This window comes from Equus asinus, chromosome 1 (genome assembly GCF_041296235.1).
Source record: "Equus asinus isolate D_3611 breed Donkey chromosome 1, EquAss-T2T_v2, whole genome shotgun sequence".
Taxonomy (NCBI): domain Eukaryota; kingdom Metazoa; phylum Chordata; class Mammalia; order Perissodactyla; family Equidae; genus Equus; species Equus asinus.
Genome location: NC_091790.1, coordinates 97,483,727 through 97,504,493, shown reverse-complemented (window position 1 = coordinate 97,504,493; position 20,767 = coordinate 97,483,727). Strand labels below are relative to the sequence as shown.

The following is a 20,767-nucleotide window of genomic DNA, read 5'->3' as shown; positions in this document are numbered from 1 at the left end:
AAAACCATGTTGGTGGCAGGTTGTTCCGTATCTCTAGGAACTGGCTAGTCCTAGGAGGGGCTGTCCCTCCAGGGTCAGCAAGGCCCTGACATCAAAGCCTCAGAATACAGAGAATGAAAGACCTGGCTAACACAGCCCTCCCCAGGACTCTCCAAGGCCAGTGGGGCCATGAGTGTGGGGCCATCACATTCGCCCTGCCTGGTGGAGCCAGGCTTGTCCATTGTGCCTAGGAAGGCTGGGGGCCTGGCTTTGCCGAGGCTCCTGGCCTCCCCTTCCTATTCCTGTGTAGACTTTTGCTCTTTCTGGCAACCTCTTCAATTGCTTGTTTCAGTGCTATTATCTGCTCTGTGAATTGGCAAACACTTTGGGGTTATGGAACTGTTGTATTAAATAGTAAGTTTCTGGAACCCCAATCTACATATAACCAGAAGCTCTGTGTGTTCAGTTGTACCAGCTGTCCATGCTGAGGGGCCTCAGAGAAAAACTAATGCAACAGGTTATCTCTTGTTTGAGAGTGTCCATTCACGTCATTACTTTCCCTCTGATGTTGCTTCTTACCTGAGTTATGATTTAGAAAATGTCAATCAGCGTTAGAACTTCCAGCGGTAAAATTGAGGCACTGCTCCTGATGTTTAATTGGTTCTTTAGCAGACTTTGATTGAGGCCCAGCAAGGAGGTACAGAACTTGGTCTGACGCAGCCTCTCCCCACTTGGTGCTTGTAAGTGCATACAGTGAGGCTTGCACACACATGTGACATCACAAGGCCTGACATCATAGGGTGTGCATCATTGAAAGGGTGCAAACTATGGTGTCCTGAGAGGAGGAGATTTCTTTGGTTTGAGGAATTAGGGAAATCTTTGAGATCTTGGAGTAAAGGCAAAATTTGGTTAAAAGGGGATTTAATTCTTGATTGCATTTAGTAGTAAATACATCTCTACAGAATCAGAATTTGAGAACAAGAGGGACAAACAGGTACAGTCAGAGGAAAGGTCATATGTCAGCATTGAAATGGGAGGGAGTCACCAGGCTCAGCAAAATCAGCATGAGCAATGGCAGATTTAAAATATTCCTGAGCAATTGTAGGGTTTCTGGTCTTCACTTGGGTTTCTCAAACTCGCGCCATTTTCATTTTGGGTTGAATAATTCTTTGTCATGAGAGACTGTCCTGTGTACTGTAGGAGGTTGAGCAGCAGCCCTGGCCAGCGCAGCAGTCCCTACCCTGACTGTGACAACCAAAACATCTCCAGACATTGCCAAATGTCTCCTAGGGAGCAAATTGCCCTGGTTGAGAACCACTGTCCTAACCAGTACTTTTCTGCACGTCCTCAAGGAGTTTAGAGATAGATGGTGACACCTCATTACAAGAATAGGAATTCAGACAGATTCTCAAAAGCAGATTAGGCCATGGTCCCTGCCCTTTTCATTGATGGGATCTTCAGAACTGTGGCTTGCTCCCAGCCTGACAGGAGGAGGGTCCATGAAGCATACCAGGAAACAGGCAGTGGATGGGGTCAGGGATCTGTACACTGGTGTTTTCTCCCTGCAGGCTGGTCCTCTGAGCCCTGGAGGGACTCTGTTTTGCAGAAGCTCCAGGGTTCATATGAAAAGAGCACCTTGCTCTTCTTTCAGCCCCAGTCTGGTTCCAGCCTGGGATTTCAGAAGTCATGTCTGTGAACCAGTAGGCCTGGGCAGGACTCGGGACCCTTGCAGGTGGTGGTCACTGGGAGGCTCTTCTCATGCTCACATCGTCCCCCTCCCACCTCAGGTCTTCTTCCACTTGCACCCCTTACTGGGGACACCCCCCAGCCCTGACTTCATGATCTCCCATCTCCCCACTGCTGCTGCCAGCACAAGTCTTCCTTCGTCCTTGAGACCCCTGGCCTTTCCAGGACTCAGAGTTTTCTTCTCGTTGCCTGAACTTTCTATTCATGGCGATGACCTATTTCTCTTCTTCAGTGTATATTGCATGCTCTCTGCCAAAAGATCTGCGCATGCAGTGTTTGATTTCCCCAAACCTGCAATTGACCTTACGCTCCTGGAGGGCACAGCCTTTGTCTTCTTTCAATCCCTGTGTTGACTTATGCTCATGCATCCACACTCAGAGATACAATCTGAGGGCAGTGACAGCCGGTCCTGGATGCCTCGGCCTGGGAAAACCCAGGAGAACTGTGCTGAGGAGGCCATACATCGTGAAGTGTTTCGGTTTTGATTCCCTAGGAGGGCTAATATTGCCAGACTCTAAATTCACTCATTTATTAACTTGATGTCCTATTTTCTTCTCAGGTTCTAGATCTTCTTGTTACAACTTCTTAAAGCATCTTATGTTATACTTCTAAATAGCTAAGCACTGAGTTTAACCTCAGAGTCAGTATTCCAATATATTTTTAAAGTGCTGTTTGTGTTCGTAGCTAAGACCCAACCAAGTTCAAGTTTAATAATCATGGTCATATTTTGTTATTTCAATAAAGAGGCCAACAGTAGATTTCTGTTACTTGGACTTACCTAAAGGGGTTTTCCTGACTCTAGTTTGGGCCTGCATCCTGCTCTTCCTAGCTGTAGCCAGCATCCCAATCCTTCCTCTGCACAGATGGCAAGATTTATCCCAAACTGGGAGCTGATTGGCCAGAAGGACACACAAGATCTAGAGTACAGGATTTCGGAGGCTAGGCTTTATTGGGGGAGGTGGCCTTCTCTCCTTCCCCTCACACATGTTGACCCTGTGCCCGCCTCTCTCCCACCCCTGTGACTTCTGGCCTCTGTTTCAACCTTGGGAAGTCACACATCTGCTCCATCCCAGTGGCATGCCTCTTACCAGGCTGTTAGGTCTTCACAAAACTCTCCTCATATGCAGTCTCAACTCCTCTCCTTCCCCGCCATTGCCAAAACACACCCCCACGAATGTTTTTACTCTTCCTGGGGAATCTCTTCCTCCTTAATCATCCTCTCCTTCCCAGTCTTTCCAGGTTGGCCCTGGCTTGTGCTCAGGCTGCATCAACCTCTGAGGTGGCCCCAGAGCCTGGACAATGCCAAGGCTTTCCTTTGTGCCCCTTTCCTCTCAGAGCAGGAGAGGTTGCAACACTACTGAAGACCTCCCATCAGGCTCAAGAAATTTGTGGAGATGCCCTTCTCTCCTTTCAGCCTTTTCCTTTCACTCTCTGCCTAAGGAAATTTGCACTTTATGAAATTGGTGTAGTCGCTCCATAGCCTGCAATCCCAGATCACCTTTCCACAACAGTCTGGCCACTTCTCCTGAATCACTCCTGTTTTCCCAACCAATGGAATATCCCCTTTCTCTTATACATCCTGGTCCTTACCATTTATCTGGTGGCCATTTATTACATACATATTCTCATCCATACTGGACTAAGCACTGTGTATAGATTATTTAGCATGCCACATAGTAATATTAGGATATAACACCTGTATAGTCCTTACTATATACCACCTCTAAGTGCTTTATACATATTAACTAGTTTATTCCTCATGACAACCCTATGAAGTGGCCATTATTATCACCCCCCTTTTACAAGTAGAGAAAATGAGTCATAAAAAGGTCGAGTATGTTTCCAAGGTCACCAGCTCGTAAATGGAGGAGTAGGATTTGAACCCAAGCATTCTGGTTCCACTTTGTTCTGTGATGTACATTCTTTTTATTTTTTTCTTCTTTTGAGGAAGATTAGCCCTGAGCTAACATCTCCTTCCAATCCTCCTCTTTTTTGCTGAGGAAGACTGGCCCTGAGCTAACATCTGTGCCCATCCTCCTCTACTTTATATGTGGGACACCTTCCACAGCATCGTTTCCCAAGAGGTGCCATGTCTGCACCTGGGATCTGAAATGGTGAACCCCAGGCTGCCAAAGCTGAACATGCACACTTAACCACAGCGCCACCAGGCTGGCCCCTGTGATGTACATTCTTGTGACTATCTCCATTTAATGGATGAAGAAAGTGAGCTGTGGTGGAGCTGGGATTCAAATGTGGGCCGTCTGACTCTCGAGCCCACGGGCTTCATCACCATGCCTTCTGCCTCCTTCCTGCTGGAGCATATCCCGCAGACCTACAAATGTGTGCTCATGCAGACTCTTTCTGTGGCTTCGACTGTGTCTGCACCAACAGCTCTCTCTTATTGACCTTCCTCTCACCAGTGCTTCTACATGTTCTCCATTCTCTTGAGACTCTGACACCCCATTCGTTAACACATAATTTCTACTTTTCTGAGATGAGAGAGGCCTTCTATCAGCTGGCTGCTCAAAAAGGTCTCACAAAATTTCTCTTTATTCATCATCCTCTCTTCCTTTGTTCTTATTTCTTGGAAAGAAGTTTATCTCTTTATCAAGTGTCTTTCTTTTACCCATTTGCTAACAAAATGATCTCCTTCCCTTCTGAGAACGTCCTCCAATAGTTTTCTTCTTCCTCTTCTACATCTTTGATCTTTTCTTCTGTATCAGTTGTGAGATGTATTGGTCTATTAGTAACAGAACAACAAACACATTTATTTAAGCATATCCACTGACTTAAGCATATTCATTTTTATGTGTAATAAAAATCCAGAAGTACCTGGTTTTTGGCACTGGTTCTGTGGCTCACATCTTTACAATTTACTTGGTCCCAAAGCAACTGCTGTAGTTCCACCCAGTATATCCATATTTTAGATAACAAACAGCAGAAAGCAGAGAAAGACAAAAGGAGCACTCTTTTTTTAAAAAATTTTGTTTTTATGGCAGTAACATTGGATTATAACATTATATAACTTTCAGATGTACATCATAATATTTTGAATATTTTATTTTGAATTCTGTGTAGATTATATCGTGTTCACCACCCAAAGACTAATTATAATCCATCACCACACATGTGTGCCTAGTTACCCTTTTCACCCTCTTCCCGCTCCTCCCTCCTCTGGTAGCCATCAATCCAATCTCTGTTGCTATGTTTGTTTGTCATTGTTTTTATCTTCTTCTTATGAGTGAGATCATATGATGTTTGACTTTCTCCCTCTGACTTATTTCACTTAGCATAATACCCTCAAGGTCTATCCATGTTGACACAAATGGCTGGATTTCATCCTTTCTTATGGCTGAGTAGTATTCCCTTGTGTATATATACCACGTCTTCTTTATCCAGTCATCCCTTGATGGGCACCTAGGTTGCTTCCAAGTCTTAGCTATTGTGAATAATGTTGTGATGAACATAGGGGTGCATGTATCTTTATGCATTTGTATTTTCAAGTTCTTTGGATAAATACCCAGTAGTGGAATAGCTGGATCATATGGTAGATCTATTCTTAATTTTCTGAGGATACTCCATACTGCTTTCCATAGTGGCCGCACCAATTTGCAATCTCACCAGCAGTGTAGAAGAATTCCCTTCTCCCCACATCCTCTCCAACACTTGTTGTTTTCTGTCTTGTTAATTATAGCCATTCTAACGGGAGTGAGGTGATATCTCATTGTAGTTTTGATTTGCATTTCCCTGAGAACTAATGATGTTGAACATGTTTTCATTTACCTATTGGCCATCCATATATCTTCTTTGGGGAAATCTCTGTTCAGATCTTTTGCCAATTTTTTCATTGGATTGTTGGTTTTTTTTGTTGTTGAGATGTATGAGTTCTTTGTATATTTTGGATATTAACTCCTTATCCAAATATCTGGTTTGCAAATATCTTCTCCCAATTGTTAGATTGTCTTTTCATTTTGTTGATGGTTTCCTTTGCAGTGCAGAAGTTTTTAGTTTGATGTAATCCCAGTTGTTTATTTTTTCTTTTGTTTCCCTTGCCCGGTCAGACATGGTACTTGAAAATATGCTGCTAAGATCGATGTCAAAGCACATGCTGCTTATGTTTTCTTCTAGCAGTTTCATGATTTCGGGTCTTACATTCAAGTCTTTAATCCATTTTGAGTTGATTTTTGTGCACAGTGTAAGATGATGGTCTGCTTTCATTCTTTTGCATGTGGCTGTCTAGTTTTTCCCAACACCATTTATTGAAGAGACTCTCCTTTCTCCATTGTATGCTCTCACATCCCTTCTCAAAAATTAGCTGTCCATATACATGTGGGTTTATTTATGGGCTCTTGATTCTGTTCCATTGATCTGCGTGGTCTGTTTCTGGAAAGAAGCATTCTTAAAGTACCTTTCTGAAAGTCTTACCCAGCAAACTGTACTTGTGTTTCATTGGTCACCCTGGCTACCAGGCAGTCTAAGAAATGTAGAGTTTAGCCGGATGCTTCACCATTTAGATAAAGTTAGTTTTCTGTTACGGAGGAAGAGAGGGAAAATGGATGTTGGGTCACTATCTGCAGTCTCTCCTTCTTCTGATTGGATTCTTTCCTCAGTTGAGGCTAGGTATTAGGTTGAACAAGCTGTGCTCTAGGGCTTTTGTTTCAAGAGTGTCATTTGATATAGAATAAATATTGATAAGTTTATGTGTGAGCACATACTGTGTGTGTCTGTGTGTGTGAGTGTGTGAAGCTGAGTTATCAAAGGAGAGCTGGAGTGGAGTGGCAGCTAACTGATAGCCAGGAATGGTTAACACCAAACTCTGTGGGGACTGGGATTTTGTCCCAGGTAATTTGGGATGCATTCCCAGATCCTCTGCACATCATAACTGGAGCACATCCTGAGAGCCTGATGAGCTGCCTTTCCACCTGCAGGCTGTGGGCACATTCATGGCTCACCTGGAGGTAAGCCGTAACAGCTGCTCATTGCACCTGTTTGCTTTCCCTTCCTTTGGGCCTGACTTAAGCAGGAGAGTTAAGAATGTTGAAAGCAATTCTCCCAGGGAGGGAAAATATATCATGCTTCTGAAGCACAGAATTTACATTCCAAAGGACACCAGGCCAACTTCTGCGGGGAGATGTAAGTAAACAAAACAAAGCTTTAAATAATTTAAGAAAATATTTCATTTCCTCACCTTTTCCATCATGAAAACTTTAGGAATCTGGAATAAACTTCAAAAGATGCCGTCATTGATGTGTTATATAGCCATTTTACTTAGAAAGTGAGGAAGAACCTGTAGGATTTGTTCGTGGATTTTCGTCTAAGAAGTGAGAGGATGAATGATGATGTCTGAGCTCTCAAGCTATGACTATCTGGGTAGTTGCAAATTAATATAGTACCTTATGTGACACTGCATGCTTCAGGGTGGCAACTTTGATTTAATACTTCTATTAAACATTGCTATAAACATAAAATCTTAGACTGAGATTACATCACCAAATAATAAACTGGCTCATTTAAACATGAAATAGATAATTTTATATGCTTATGCCATTTTCACAAATGGAGGAGGCAGTTTGTACATGAGCACGTATAATGACTTCTGCTACGATGTGGAACTGTGGGATTATGGGCTACTGAGTACTATTTTTCTACATTTTGCTTTGTTTTAAAGCATCATATAATTCAACTGCTTCTACTTACCGCTGAAATAATTCTCTGCACTAGAAATGGTTCTTTTAAAAGAACAAATGTGGCTCGCTTTCATCTCCTCAGCATGTGTCTGCCGGCACTGGTATCTGCAACGTATCATCTCATTTACTTTCACAACGTCACGTTGCATGGACACAATCAATCAGTGTTGCTCTAATGTAATAACCTGGGAAAGTTTCTGATCTTCAGCTCCTTCTTGTGTTGGGCATTTCAGGTGGATGCCTCTCCTCTTGGAAATTCATTTCATGAACAATGTCACCCAGAGCTGTCACTTTCCCAGAGGAGATCACCCTGCTTTCATTTTCTCCTATTTTCCCTTAAGAGCAAACAGACTTCTTCTCACCCACGATGAAGATGGGAAATGGAAATGGTGGAGACAATTTTACATGGATTCAGACTCGCATGGTGATTCCTGTCCATTCACACCTGTCTGACAAGAGACCACAAAGGTGTGGTTCCTCCTCTCACAACTCATAGTCTGGCGTCAGGCAGACACACACACACACATAAAGGTAAATGCAGCACAGTGTGATAATTGTCCTAAGAGATTGGTGGACAAAACGTTGTGTGATGCAGCTCAAGTTAAGTCAGCAAACATTATAGAATGTTTATTTAGTGCCAGGGTCTTGGGATTGAGTGATGAATAAGGCATGACCCCTACCAGGAGTAGACTAGACATACGTATCAAAAATTAGATAAGAGAGACCAGAAGTGCCCTGAGAAGGTTTCTGCGTACACACAGCAGGGGCTGGAAGGAGGCAGAGGGCACACTTCATGAAAGAGGAGACATTTAAACCGCATCTGCTCCTGGGCAGCTAACCAACTGTGTGTGATGGGAAGAGGCGTGGACATGAATGATGCAAGTCACGTTTGAGAACAGCTTGCCTGTAATATGGAGTGCAGGTTGAAAAGTGGGGCATACACTTGAAGACAATCTTTGGAGTCAAATTATGGGAGGTTATAATTCTAGGGTAAAAAAAATGGGAGAAGCAAGGGAAGGAACAAGATTGGAAGAGGAGGAGAGGTCTATTAAACTACTATTTTTGTTTTCTAGCTGGAAGTTAAATAAAATAAACTGAAGTTGGCTGGTGACAGAACATATGGAGAAGAAAGCATTGCAGAAAAAAATAATAGAATTTTACAAGTGACTAGTCTGGGACTTAGGGAAAGGAGGAGCCACTGTGACCATTAGCCTTTGGATGTGGGGGATGGAAAGATAGTGATGCCCTTAGAGAAATCGAGAGGTCAGGAAGGGCTCTGAGGGTAGGAAGATCTGAGTGTGGGGCGTGTTCTCTGTGAGCTGCTGGTGGCTGTCTGGGTATTTCATAATGAGGGGATGATGGTGTGCTGCCTCTGGTGCTTTTCTCCAGGGCAGGAGGCAGGAGAGGAAACCTCAAGTTTGGAGTGATTATTGTCTTTGGTTGAGACAGAGGGATGGAGTAACCCGAGCTCATCACAGCTCTGCCTCAATGTTTATTAACTCCGAGGTCAGGGCTCGCATCCACGCTGCTGCATCTGTTTAAACGTTATTGGACATGGGTCATCTGCCAAATGCCTTATGTGCATTCTCTCATTTAATCCTTGCAACATAAATAGGTATTGTTTTACCTACTTCACCATGAAAAAACTCACACCTAAAGAAGTTAGGCAGTTGGCCACAAGCACAGAATTAATTTTGAAAGAAGGAGTTTCCAAACTCAATTTCTTGACTCCTAAGTTCCTTATTCTTTTTATATCACTGCTGATGTCTCAACTTGCTTTACCTGCAACTGACTAAAGAACAGAGCCCTGCCTCAAGTGGATGTCCTGGGGACTTCTATGATGACAGCTGCAAGATTCCTCTGCTGAATTGACTTTCTGTTGTATCTACTCAGAAAACAGGCTTTCTTATTCTTAAAACGTGTGCCACCTCCTCTTTGAAAGCCAGTATGGTTTGATGAGACAGAAGTTTTAAAGTCAGACCCGTATCACTACCCATAGGACTTTGAAAAAGTTATTTAACATTTCTGAAAGTTTTTCTCTTAAATGAGGACAATCATATATATTTTATAGTATTATGGAAAGAAATGGAGGAATATACCAATTATGTTCCCACCTGAGGGCTGTGACTTCCTCTTTCCCCAAGATAAATGCGTGGCTCATTCCCTCAGTTCTTTCCTCAACTGTCACCTCTTCAGAGAGGTCTCCAGTATCTAGTCTACCCATTCATAGAAGCATAAGAACCTCTGGATGGCAGCTGGCAACATGGCCACCGGGAAATAAGAATGCATTTCCCAGCTTTCATGACTGCTACATGTGGCCAAAGAAATATAATAGAAGAGATGTCTCCAACATCAAGGACATGGATTTCTAGAAAGTGGCATGCACTTTTTCTCCCCATTCCTCCTTTCTTTTTGACTTGAATGCAGATGCAATAGTTAGAGACGAAGCAGCCATCTTGGACCACGAGGCAGCCACAGCAACAAAGGCCCGTGAGCTGAGCAATAAGAAAGAATGAGCCAGAGGACTGCCTTCTCTGCTCTGAGCTGCCTGACTTTAGACTTTAAACTTGCTGATATCTCTACTACTTTAGTTTTCTGTTACTGATACATGAATCTAAACAGACCTGTGACATATTAAACACACATTAATTTGTTTACCTGATTATTTTCCATCTCTTCACAGAGGAATGTAAGCTCTCTGAGGGTAGACCTGCATTTTGTTTACTTCTGTATCCCTAACATTTGGGACGGTGCCAGGTAATGACATGTGCTCAAGGTACTTGTTGAACAAATAAATAAATGAACAAATGAACATATGTAAAGTCCCTGGCACATGGCAGCCTTTGCTAAATAATAGCTCCTTCCAGGTTGCTACGACTGGATTTTAAAAGAGAAATCAGACGAGTCGGTGGAAGCATCCAGACTCTGTCCTGCTTAATGAACAACTACTACTAAGAACACTAATCGACCCCTTTAATAAAGACTTCTGTTCAGATCTCATTGATCCCTAGGCACTTTCTCTCAAGACAGTCTGCATTATTCACTGTTAGTTTGCTGCATTTAGAAACAGGGCTCTGTCTGTGCTCAGCGTCTCCATTAGCAGAGACTATCAGGTGTGTGACTGAGGCCTAATTGCTGCCACGGCCTCAGCAGTAATTTCCTGTCGCCTCCTCTGCAGTGAGCCAGAGTCAGCACTGGTGCACACCAGCCCGCCAGGAATTAATGTGCAGTGCACACAGCGAAAATGCGCTGTTTGAAAACTCAGCTGTACACAATGGGGTTATGAATTCTGATCGTAAAGACAGCCTAAGCACAAGAAAACACGGCCCAAGAAAGGAAATGGAGTTCTGTTATGTCAAAAGTGTATTTCAGGTTTAAAGTGATTGAAGATTGGGATTTGGGGGAAGGTTTATTTGCTCTATGTCCAGTTAGCCTAAAATTTATGTGTGTGTATATGTGTGTGTGTTGTATGTGTATGTTATATATGTGTGTGTATGTGTCGCGTATGTGTGTGGTGTATGTGTTTGTGTGTATGTGTGTGTGTATTCAAAGAAAATGCATGAGCACTCAACATTTCTTTGTTTCATAGTTTAGAAGCCTTTTACAAATTTGATTTTTGGCTCCATTTTATCAAAAGTATGAAAGAGCCCTGTGCATCAGTTAGATTTTGTTACAAAAAGCAGCAAAACAAAATTCATAAAAACCAAGTGGCTTAGACGATTACCATTCATCCTCATGAATCTGCAGATTGTCTGGAGATAGGCTGGCCTGGGTGGGGCTTCCCTGGGGTGGCTCTGCTCCAGCTGTCTCTCATCCTCCTGGGATGAGTGCCTGAGTGGTGGGGATACAAGAAGAGAAGGCCAAAGTGCACAAGTATGATTCAAGCCTGGGGTCACATCACATCTGCCAATGGCCCTTTAGCCAAACTAAGTCATATGACTAAAGAAAAAGTGTCAGAAGGTAGTCCCTCCTATTAGTGGAAGAGCATGGCAAGGTTACATGGCAAGAGTGTGGATAGAGGAAGATGCAAAGAATTCAAGCCAGATTTACCATCTACTACCATCCCCAAATATTGTGTAACTATTTTTTTTAAACCATGGCCATCCTCTCTCTTTGCTTTTTAATAGCTTTGTTGATATGTACTTCACATACCATACATCCATTTAAAGCGTATAATTCAGTACTTTTTAGTGTATTCACCATTACATGCAATCCTATCTACAGTTATTTTTAGAACATTTTCATCATCTCAAAAGGAAATCTCAACATTTTAGCTATCACCTTTCTATTCACCTCTGTCCTCAGTCCCCACTAATCTATTTTCTGTCTCTATAAATTTGTCTATATTAACATGTAAATGGAATTATATAATATGTGTTTTTTTGTGACTGGTAGCTTGCACTTAGCAGAATATTTTAAGGTCAAGCCATGTTATCATTACTTCAGTACATATCATTTCAAATAATATATACATTTTGTTTTTCTATTGTTAATGGGCATTTGAGCTGTTTCCACTTTTTGGCTATTATGCATTATATTGCTATAAACAATCACATAATTTTTTGTGTGGACATTTCGTTTCTTTGGGTATAAATCTTGAAGCAAAATTGCTGGTTTACATAGTAACTCTATGCTCAACCATTTAAGGAACTGTCAGACTATTTTCCAAATTGGCCACACCATTTTACATTCCCATCAGCAGTGAAGGAAGATTCCAGTTTCTCCACATCCTCATCATTACCCTTTATTATCTGAATTTTATTTTAGCCATCGCAGTGAGTATGAAGTAGAATCTCACTGAGATTTTAATTTTCATTGCTCTGATGACTAATGATGTTGGTAGTAATGACTACTGTTGCTAGTAATGTCTAATCTTTAATTCTGAGTCTAGTAATTTGAGTCTTCTGTCTGTTTTGCTTGGCCAATCTAGCTAAAAGTTTGCCCGTTTTACTGATCATCTCAAGGAACCAGCTTTTTGTTTCATTGATTTTCTCTATTGCTTTTCTATTCTCTATCTCACTAATTTCCACTCTAATCTTCATTATTTCCTTCCTTCTTCTTGCTTTAGGTTTAGTTGGCTTTTTTTTACCAGTGTCTTTGGTGGTAGATTAGATGGTTTTGTGATCTTTTTAATTTTTTAATATAGGCATTTAAACTATAAACTTTCTTCTAAGCAATACTTCAGCAGCACCCCAAAAATTTGGTATTTTGATTTTTATTTCCATTTATCTCAAAGTATTTTCTGATTTTCCTTGTGATGTATTCTTTAGCTCATTGATTACTTAGGGGATTTTGTTTAATTTCCACATATTTGTGAGGTTTCCAAAGTTTTTCTGTAATTTATTTCTAATTTCATTCTATCATCATCAAAAAATATACTTGATATTATTTCTATCCTTGCAAATTCATTGAAGGTTGTTTGATGACCTTCTATATGGTCTGTCCGGGGGAAGTTCCATGTGCACTTGAGAGTAATGTGTATTCTGCTATTGTTTGGTGGAGGTTCTGTGGATGCCTTTTAGGTCTTGTTGGTTTATAGCATTTTTAAAATCTGCTATTTTCTTGTTGATATTCTGCCAGGTTGTTCTTTCCATTATTATTGTTGAATTGTCTATTTCTTCCTTCAATTCTTTCAGTGTTTTCTTCATGTATTCTGGTGCTCTATTGTTAGGTACATACATGTGTATAAGTGTTATATTTTCTTAATGGGGAATTAACCCTTTTATCATTATAAAAATTCCCTTTTTTTCTTCAGTAATATTTTTGTTTTAAAGTCAACTTTGTGTCATTTTCGTATAGTGATGCCAGCTTCTTTGTTTTTGCTGTTTGCATACATATCTTTTTCTATCATTTTACTTTCAATCTATTTGTATTTTTGAATCTACAGTGTGTCTCCTTTCGATGTCATGATTTTGGATCTTGTCTACTCTGACAATCCCTGACTTTTGGTTGAATTGTTTAACCCATTCACATTTAATGTTATTATTGATATAGGTAGATTTACATCTACCATTTCACTTTTTATTTTCTATATGTCTTCATGTTTCTTTTGCTTTGCTATTCCAGCTTTACTGCTTTTTTTTACATTAAATGAATATTTTTAACCTAATTTCTTAATATTTTTATACTATATATATATTTAATTATATCCTTAGTGATTGCTGTAGAGCTTACTATATGCATCTTAACTCATCAGAATTAGCTTCAAAGTTAAGCTGTCTTAATTTCAAGGAGATATAGATATGTTATCTTATAGCTTTTCCCCTCCTTGTTATTTTGGTTATGTATATTACATTTATAAATGTTACAAACCCAGTAGTAGGTTGTTATACTTATTACTTCATATTATTTTTGTGTCTTTTAAAGAAGCTGTTAGAAGAAAGGGAATCAAGTATATATTTATAGCTTTTGTTATGACACTGCTTTAGGAGCTGAGCGCTGGTTGGAGCAGGATGGAGAGTAGCTTGAGGTTTTCTCTAGCGTGCCTCTCCTGTGGAACCACTGTTTCACAAGCCAGAGGAAAGGGTGTCCTGGGCCCCAGTATTCTCCCTGGGGTCACACCCAAAGTAGAGCTTCTATAACCTGAATGAGGGCTGGGCAGAAGAAGGAAGCTACCACCTCTTTGTTGCATTTTTCTGGAGTTTAGCCTCAGCAGTAGGTAGCTGGGGAAAGATGGAGGATGCCGACATTCTGCTCCTCCCAGGAAAATAGCCCTCTGACTGGGAGCTGGGGGAGAGGGTGCCCTGTATTCTTGTGAGGACCTGTCTGGAGTGTCCATCTTGCTGGGCTAGGGATGGTAGGCAGGGAGCTAATACCACAGAATCTTACTGTTCTTACTCAGTTTTAATAGACTTTTTGAATAAATGTTTCTTTCACTTGCTGTATGCCCTAAAGACCATTTCTGGAGACTTTGAGTGGTATATTTTTTCATTTTTGCTGGTGAATGGATCTGCAGAGCTGCTCACACTGCCATGTCGTAAGTCTGGCCATCTTCTTTCAAAAACATATATTTACATGCAGTTTGTGCTGATTTTATACCTACACCTGAAGTGACTGTGACCTTTAAATGGGGAGTCTAGGTCCACGGTTTCTGAGGACTTTTTAGAAATCTGGTTTCCTAATGCCCCTGCTCTTGTCTCATTATTGTAAGCATTTATAGTTTTTATGTTATTATTTATAAAAGCTTATTTGAGTAATTAAATGACATTACATAAGGGAAAGTACTAGTCCTTTGATCAGACTCTATCTAGAAAATCAGTCTAATGCAATTGTTTCCAGAAGAACCAGGGAATTATCTTAAATATATATATCCAAGTGTTGTATTGTAGAAAAGCTTATCCCAGTTTGCATTTTCTTTGTTACAGATCATCTAGTTTTTAATTCACGTTTGGAGGGATCCAGGGTAGTATTTTGAAAATATTCACTGTCTTGATTTATTTTCATAACCCATAAATCACTGGGGTCTACTTTCCTCATGGGAGACATAGGACAGCCTTACCAGTTTCATGCATTGAGGGTTCAGAGACCCTAACCCCAAGGGTTTTGTGAATTCCTGGGATGTTATGTTGTCTATATGTGCTGTCCTATCTTTCCATCTGCAAGGTCCCACCTGAGTGTTTGCTGCCTGGTCTGGGAGCGAGGTAATTCCAGCTGTGTGGCCCCTCTCATTTTTACTAACCACCCCCCCACACACACACATACAAGCACATTTCTCTCAAGTATTCTCTGAACTTATCACCTTCCTGATGTTTTTTGACTATGACCCTGAAGGGGAGGTCATCACTGAGCTGTGGGCTTCCATCCACCTGGCCCCATCCTACCTATTGCTTCTTCTCTTGGCCCCCCTGGCTGCCAACCAATCCTCACCCTGGTATCCAGCAGGTAAATTCCAGCCACATTTAGGCCCCAGAGACTTTCACCCTGAATCTGGCTTATTGAAGCATTTTCTCAACAAGGAGAAGGAGGCTTCTCCTTAAAGCAATTCCTCTCTGCTGAGAAAATCATTCATTTTACTTATTGTTCCATTATTTTATAAATGCTGTATTACATGTGATCTGACTTCAGTCCATAGAAGATTATTTGAGAACCCTCTGAAACTGCAAAAGAGATTTAATCACACGTTCCAAAATGACCATCCTCCCCCCAAAAGCCTTGAAACCACAACCAAACAGAATAATGTGCATTTGCTTGTGTGCCTATACCCCCCCCACCTCCCCCATTCCCCCCCGCTGACATACTTGCCAAGGCTGTGATCTTTGCACAGATGGCAGCTAAGCAGGTGTGCTGGTTTTGAAGGTTACCATCTTAATGATGGTATTTTCCTCTTCAGGTTTCCCTTAGTAACTACCCTGGACTTCTCTCTGGGAAGCACTCATAAAACCAGAGATTAGATTGCCATGATCTTCTTCCATGGTGTGTTTGCTTAATGATGTTGGTTGGCTCAGAGAGAAAAATGAGGACAGGAATGACTACTTAGTTCCATTGCCTCTCGTCGTGATTGTGGTGTAAGAACAGCTTGGTGGCTGACTCAAACAGCAGTGAGACCCCAGTGTTGGTCATATTAGGATATCTTATGTGATAGGAGATGGATTGACCTGCTATAAAGTTTTTCTTTTCCTAAGACTGTTTCCTTCTGGTACTTGTGTCACCAGCATGGACGGACACTCACACTACAGAAATGCTATTCTCTTTGATTATCAGTCTTTGGATTTTATTTGCTATAGGAAAATGTGCCACTTTGTAGCATTTCCATTTTAGGGCCTATGTTCTCTTACTGAGATTCAATGGAGGCTGCTCATGGGGTCCTACAGAATGATAAGACCACATGAACTCCTGCTTACGTGTTTCTTTGCTTGTTTTCAGATGGCTTATATAGCTTTCTACTAAATTGAACCAGCCTACTCATTGATTTTTGTAGTGTCTTATTGTCCTTTACTTTTATGAAGGAGGATTATTCCACATTTAGGAGCTTTTCTTATTCTTCTATTGATCAAAAAAATCACATAAATAGTTTATTTCAGCAATAAAGAACCTTTGGGCATTCCTCCATGCTCTAAGCAAAAGTTGTCTTCTGTTACTCGGTGTAGAAATCACGGTGTCAGAATTTCAACTTCATGGATAATAGTTACATTTATACCTCAACATTCTCTTTAAGAATGAAAAGGAAAAAAAATAAATACCAATTTGTCAAGATTGAGAAATATGGAAAATCTCTTGTAATATTGTCAGCTTTGAAAGGTATGCTTTATTTATCTAAATTCTAGGGTATTTCTGAAATGAAGGAAAACGCTCAGAGATCATAAAAAACACAGGAGGTTGAATAAGGGATCATGTCTTATAGCTATAATCTCACCACCCAGAAGACAAAATGGTCTCTGGTGCTTGTTAGGTGGGTGAAAATGGTATAGTGATGGAGATGAGGGCACGTGTCTTTCCATCCTGCTGACCTGGCTATTGTGCCATGCTTTAAAATGGTCCTTTTCAATTATTCCAAAAAGAAAGGAAAATTGTAGAAATATTCAACACACACTGCTGTTAAGAAAGAAATATTTTTCTCATTACATCAAACTCTAACAAGGGATTTAATTCTTTCACTAATTTATCAAATATGAATGGGCTCCAGGCAAAAGAGCCTAGGAGTCCTGACCTCAAGTAGCACTACTCTCACAGCTGATGTGGTGGAAGAATGTCCCACACCCCCAGATGCATAAGGAAAGAGTATCCCAATTCCCCAAGAGCTCAAGGGAGCTTCTGAAGCAAAGGCCTCCAAGCCCAGAATAGGGCCTTGCACACGGAGCACTAGGTAAAAGTGTTGAATGAGTGGAGGGAAGGAGATCTGGTGGGGGCCGACTGAAGAGAGGTCATAGAGGAAGGCATCTGTCAGCTCACGGAGAGCCTGGTCACGGAGCTAAGGAGTTTGGCTTTGAATGGAAGACTTCTAGTTTTTTTTTTTTTTTTTAATTATTTTATTGAGGTCATATTGGTTTATAACATTATGTAATTTCAGATGTACATTATAATATATCAGTTTCTGTGTAGATTGCATCATGCTCACCACCAATAGTCTGGATTTTATCCATCACCAGATATACGTGCCCCTTTGAAGCTATCACAGTCCCCTGAGTTCTGACACAGTTCTGTGGGCCTTTCCCAGTGGCAACTTTGACCCACACTGTGAATTCTGGATCTATGGCTGATGGAGTCAGTTAAGAAAGTGACACTCTAGGAGCCGGTCCAGTGGCGCAGCAGTTAAGTTCACATGTTCCACTTTGGCAGGCTGGGGTTCACTGGGTCGGATCCCAGGTGTGGACCTTTGCACAGCTTGTCAAGTGATGTGTGGCAGACATCCCACATATAAAGGAGGGGAAGATGGGCATGGATGTTAGCTTGGGGCCAGTCTTCCTCAGCAAAAAGAGGAGGATTGGCGGCAGATGTTAGCTCAGGGCTAATCTTCCTAAAAAAAAAACAAAGAAGGAAGAAAGAGACACCCTGGCAGTAGTCTCTTCATGGAGAGTGGTATGTTAATATGGATCAAGCTTATCTTTATTGTGAGGCTGTGTCATCGACCCACTGAGATCTTGCCTTTAAACTTTGAAGCTTATGGAAGTTTTTCTCCAAGACGGTTTCTTCCTCCGGAGGAATGCTGATGCCAGCTGCTGGAGGCTGCTCTTATTTGTTGCTTGTCAGGGGCTCTCTTTATGTTAATACCTTTGATCCTCAATCCTCGCAGCCATTCTGATTTGCATATGCAACGATTAGAAAGTTTTTTGAACCAAACTTAACTGAAGTTGAAATAGTAAAGGCACTTGAGATGAAGAAACATGGTGTTGGAGTAAGAAGGCCAGCTTTGTCCCATCTCTGCCAATAATAAGCTAAGTGACAGTGAAACATCTCTAGACCTCTTTGGACAGCACAATTTTATAAAGAGGAAATGCCGTCTGTTCTATTCTGTGCACAAGGTGGTTGTACAAGTAAAATGAACTACTGGATATGCAAGCTTTGGTGTAAAGAATGCCATGAGCATGAACAATTAGACAAGACCCCACTACACGCTGGAGTCTGAACTCCACAGACCAGTGTGGGGGCTGTGCCTTCCTCCGTTCCCTTTGAGGTGCGTGATGTTGAGCAAGTTACCTGACCTCCATGTGATTCTATTTCTTTTCTGTAAAATAGAGACAGAAGTAGCAGCACTGAAATCTGTGGGGATAAAATGGGGTACTGTGTGCTCACAGTACTCCACAACAGTACTATCGTGCTTAGTGCTCTCTCTTGGTTTTCTCCTCTGTCAGCAGGGTCACTGTGAGGACTGAGATGACAAGAGGAAGTTCCTAATACAGGGCTGCCAGCTGTACATCAGTCAAGTGTTCCCATAAGTGTTTGCTTTTCTATCCCTCACTTAGCTGGCCCCTCATCCCTCTCTCACTGTACTCTGGAAATGTCTGGCTTTTAAAATATATGTGTGTTTATTATTCCACTAGTACATTGCTTGTTCATCTATTTTAGCATTTATTACATATATTAAATTTAATGTTCATGGTACCAAAATGTATCACAAACAGTGGTTGAATATTTCTTAGAGGCACCTTTACCGGCAGACAATGCTGTTTATTTGTCTTTATGTGAGCATTGACTATGCAAATGATGTAGACATAATGAATTATCTAGAAATGTTGGACCAATGAGTGACTATATAAACGAATGACTTTTAGGCTACTTTGAAAGCTTTCAGACTGTGGAAAATATACAAATCAAATAAATCCATTGTGGAATTTAAATCATTGGCATAAATGTGTAGGTTATAGGCAGAAACAAGAAAGTAAATACATATTAGATGCTTGCATCATAAATGAAGTTGATAATTGACAATGACTCTCTTAGTTATTGATGACACCATGCTTTTAGAATTTTCTGTCTGGAAGTCTTATTGACTATTCTAGAGAGATCTTGAGTAATTTGCTAACCTATTTCAGGAACATTGTCTCTTAAGTTACTTTTTTTAAAGAAGTATATAATTTAGATTCTCTAGGGTAAAGCTGGAAGTGACTTAGTCCAAATACAACTTCATTCTGAAATCATTTTAAATATCAATATGTAGACATACTTACAGTGAGAATTTATTAGACAATTGCTAGAATTTAGCATGAGTTTTTCAAATAGGTGAACAAAATATGCCCATACGGCTGCAATTTTGCTAATGGTGAAATTGGATCCTAATGTCTATAAAAGAGTGAGGTCATCTCTCTGCTTACTGTCCCCTCATACCATTGTGTTTTTATGTGGTAAGAATTTCAGATTTGTGTTCTAATTGTTTCCTCTGCTATTATCTAAGTTCCCCGAATAAATTGTGAGCTCTTCACACCAAAGGAAGCATTCTTCCATTTTGGTCATATCCTGTACACATTCTAAATTTCATTATATATTTATTTACTTACTCATGCCAGATGCTGTTCCAAGTGATTTGCAAGGATTAATTCATTCAGTTCTCTAACACTCTTATCAAGTAGCTGGTATTATTAGCCTATTTTCTAGATGAAGCAACGGAGGTGAGAAAAGTTGAGTCCCCAGGATCACACATCTAGTGGGAGGGAGGGAGGAGGTGGATTCAAACCCGAGCCATCCACGTGGATCCAGCATCAATAGCACAAACACTGCTTCATGCCACACCCTCAGAATGGTAATAACCACCAGACCAGAAACGTATCTCCATCCCCAAACATCCACGTAGGACTCAACTTTATGCCAGACACAGCTAAGAGCTCGCTGAAGAGTAGCAGCTCATACAACACACACCTCACCATGGGAAGCCCCTTCAACTCTCTGGTCCTCAGTCTCTTCCCCATGTGAAACACAAAGCACACACCCACTTGGGAGGATTTGGTGAAGATGGATTAGTGACCCTTGTTAATCAGCAGCTCAGCATCTGACATGTCCTCCTAAGCAGAAGAGGAGCAGCTGAAACACACCCCTCCTGGACTGACCCACTCATTGGCCTTCAGAAATTCTTAAAGATAGCTGAGAAGAAGTGCTAGGGAGGTGCTTCTCTGTCTGCTTTCGTTTATATTTTGTCAGTGTCTCCACCAGCTGTCAGTCATGAGTCAGTTGAAAACCATCAACTCTAAACTATGGGAGGCACTTGAGGCCACACACAGATCTCAAGCAAAATTTGAAATTAGGGCTAAAGGCACGAACATGGAACCCAGGTTAAAATTTCAGGGAGTGCACGCCAGGCTGATCCATGTTGCTGAAACAAGGTCATTCTCTTGGCCCTCTTCTTCACCAGGTAGATTCACCTGAAAAATAATTTGACCATAAACTTGTTAGGGTCAACCTCACTTAAGGAAAATTTACTTAAATGT

At 41.1% G+C, this 20,767-nt stretch overlaps 1 protein-coding gene across 1 annotated transcript in view; it reads left to right on the top strand.

The window, feature by feature from the left end:
* The window catches only part of ABCA13 (ATP binding cassette subfamily A member 13), a 416,147-nt gene that overhangs the window by 387,087 nt on the left and 8,293 nt on the right, over positions 1 to 20,767 (top strand). The window lies entirely within an intron of this gene.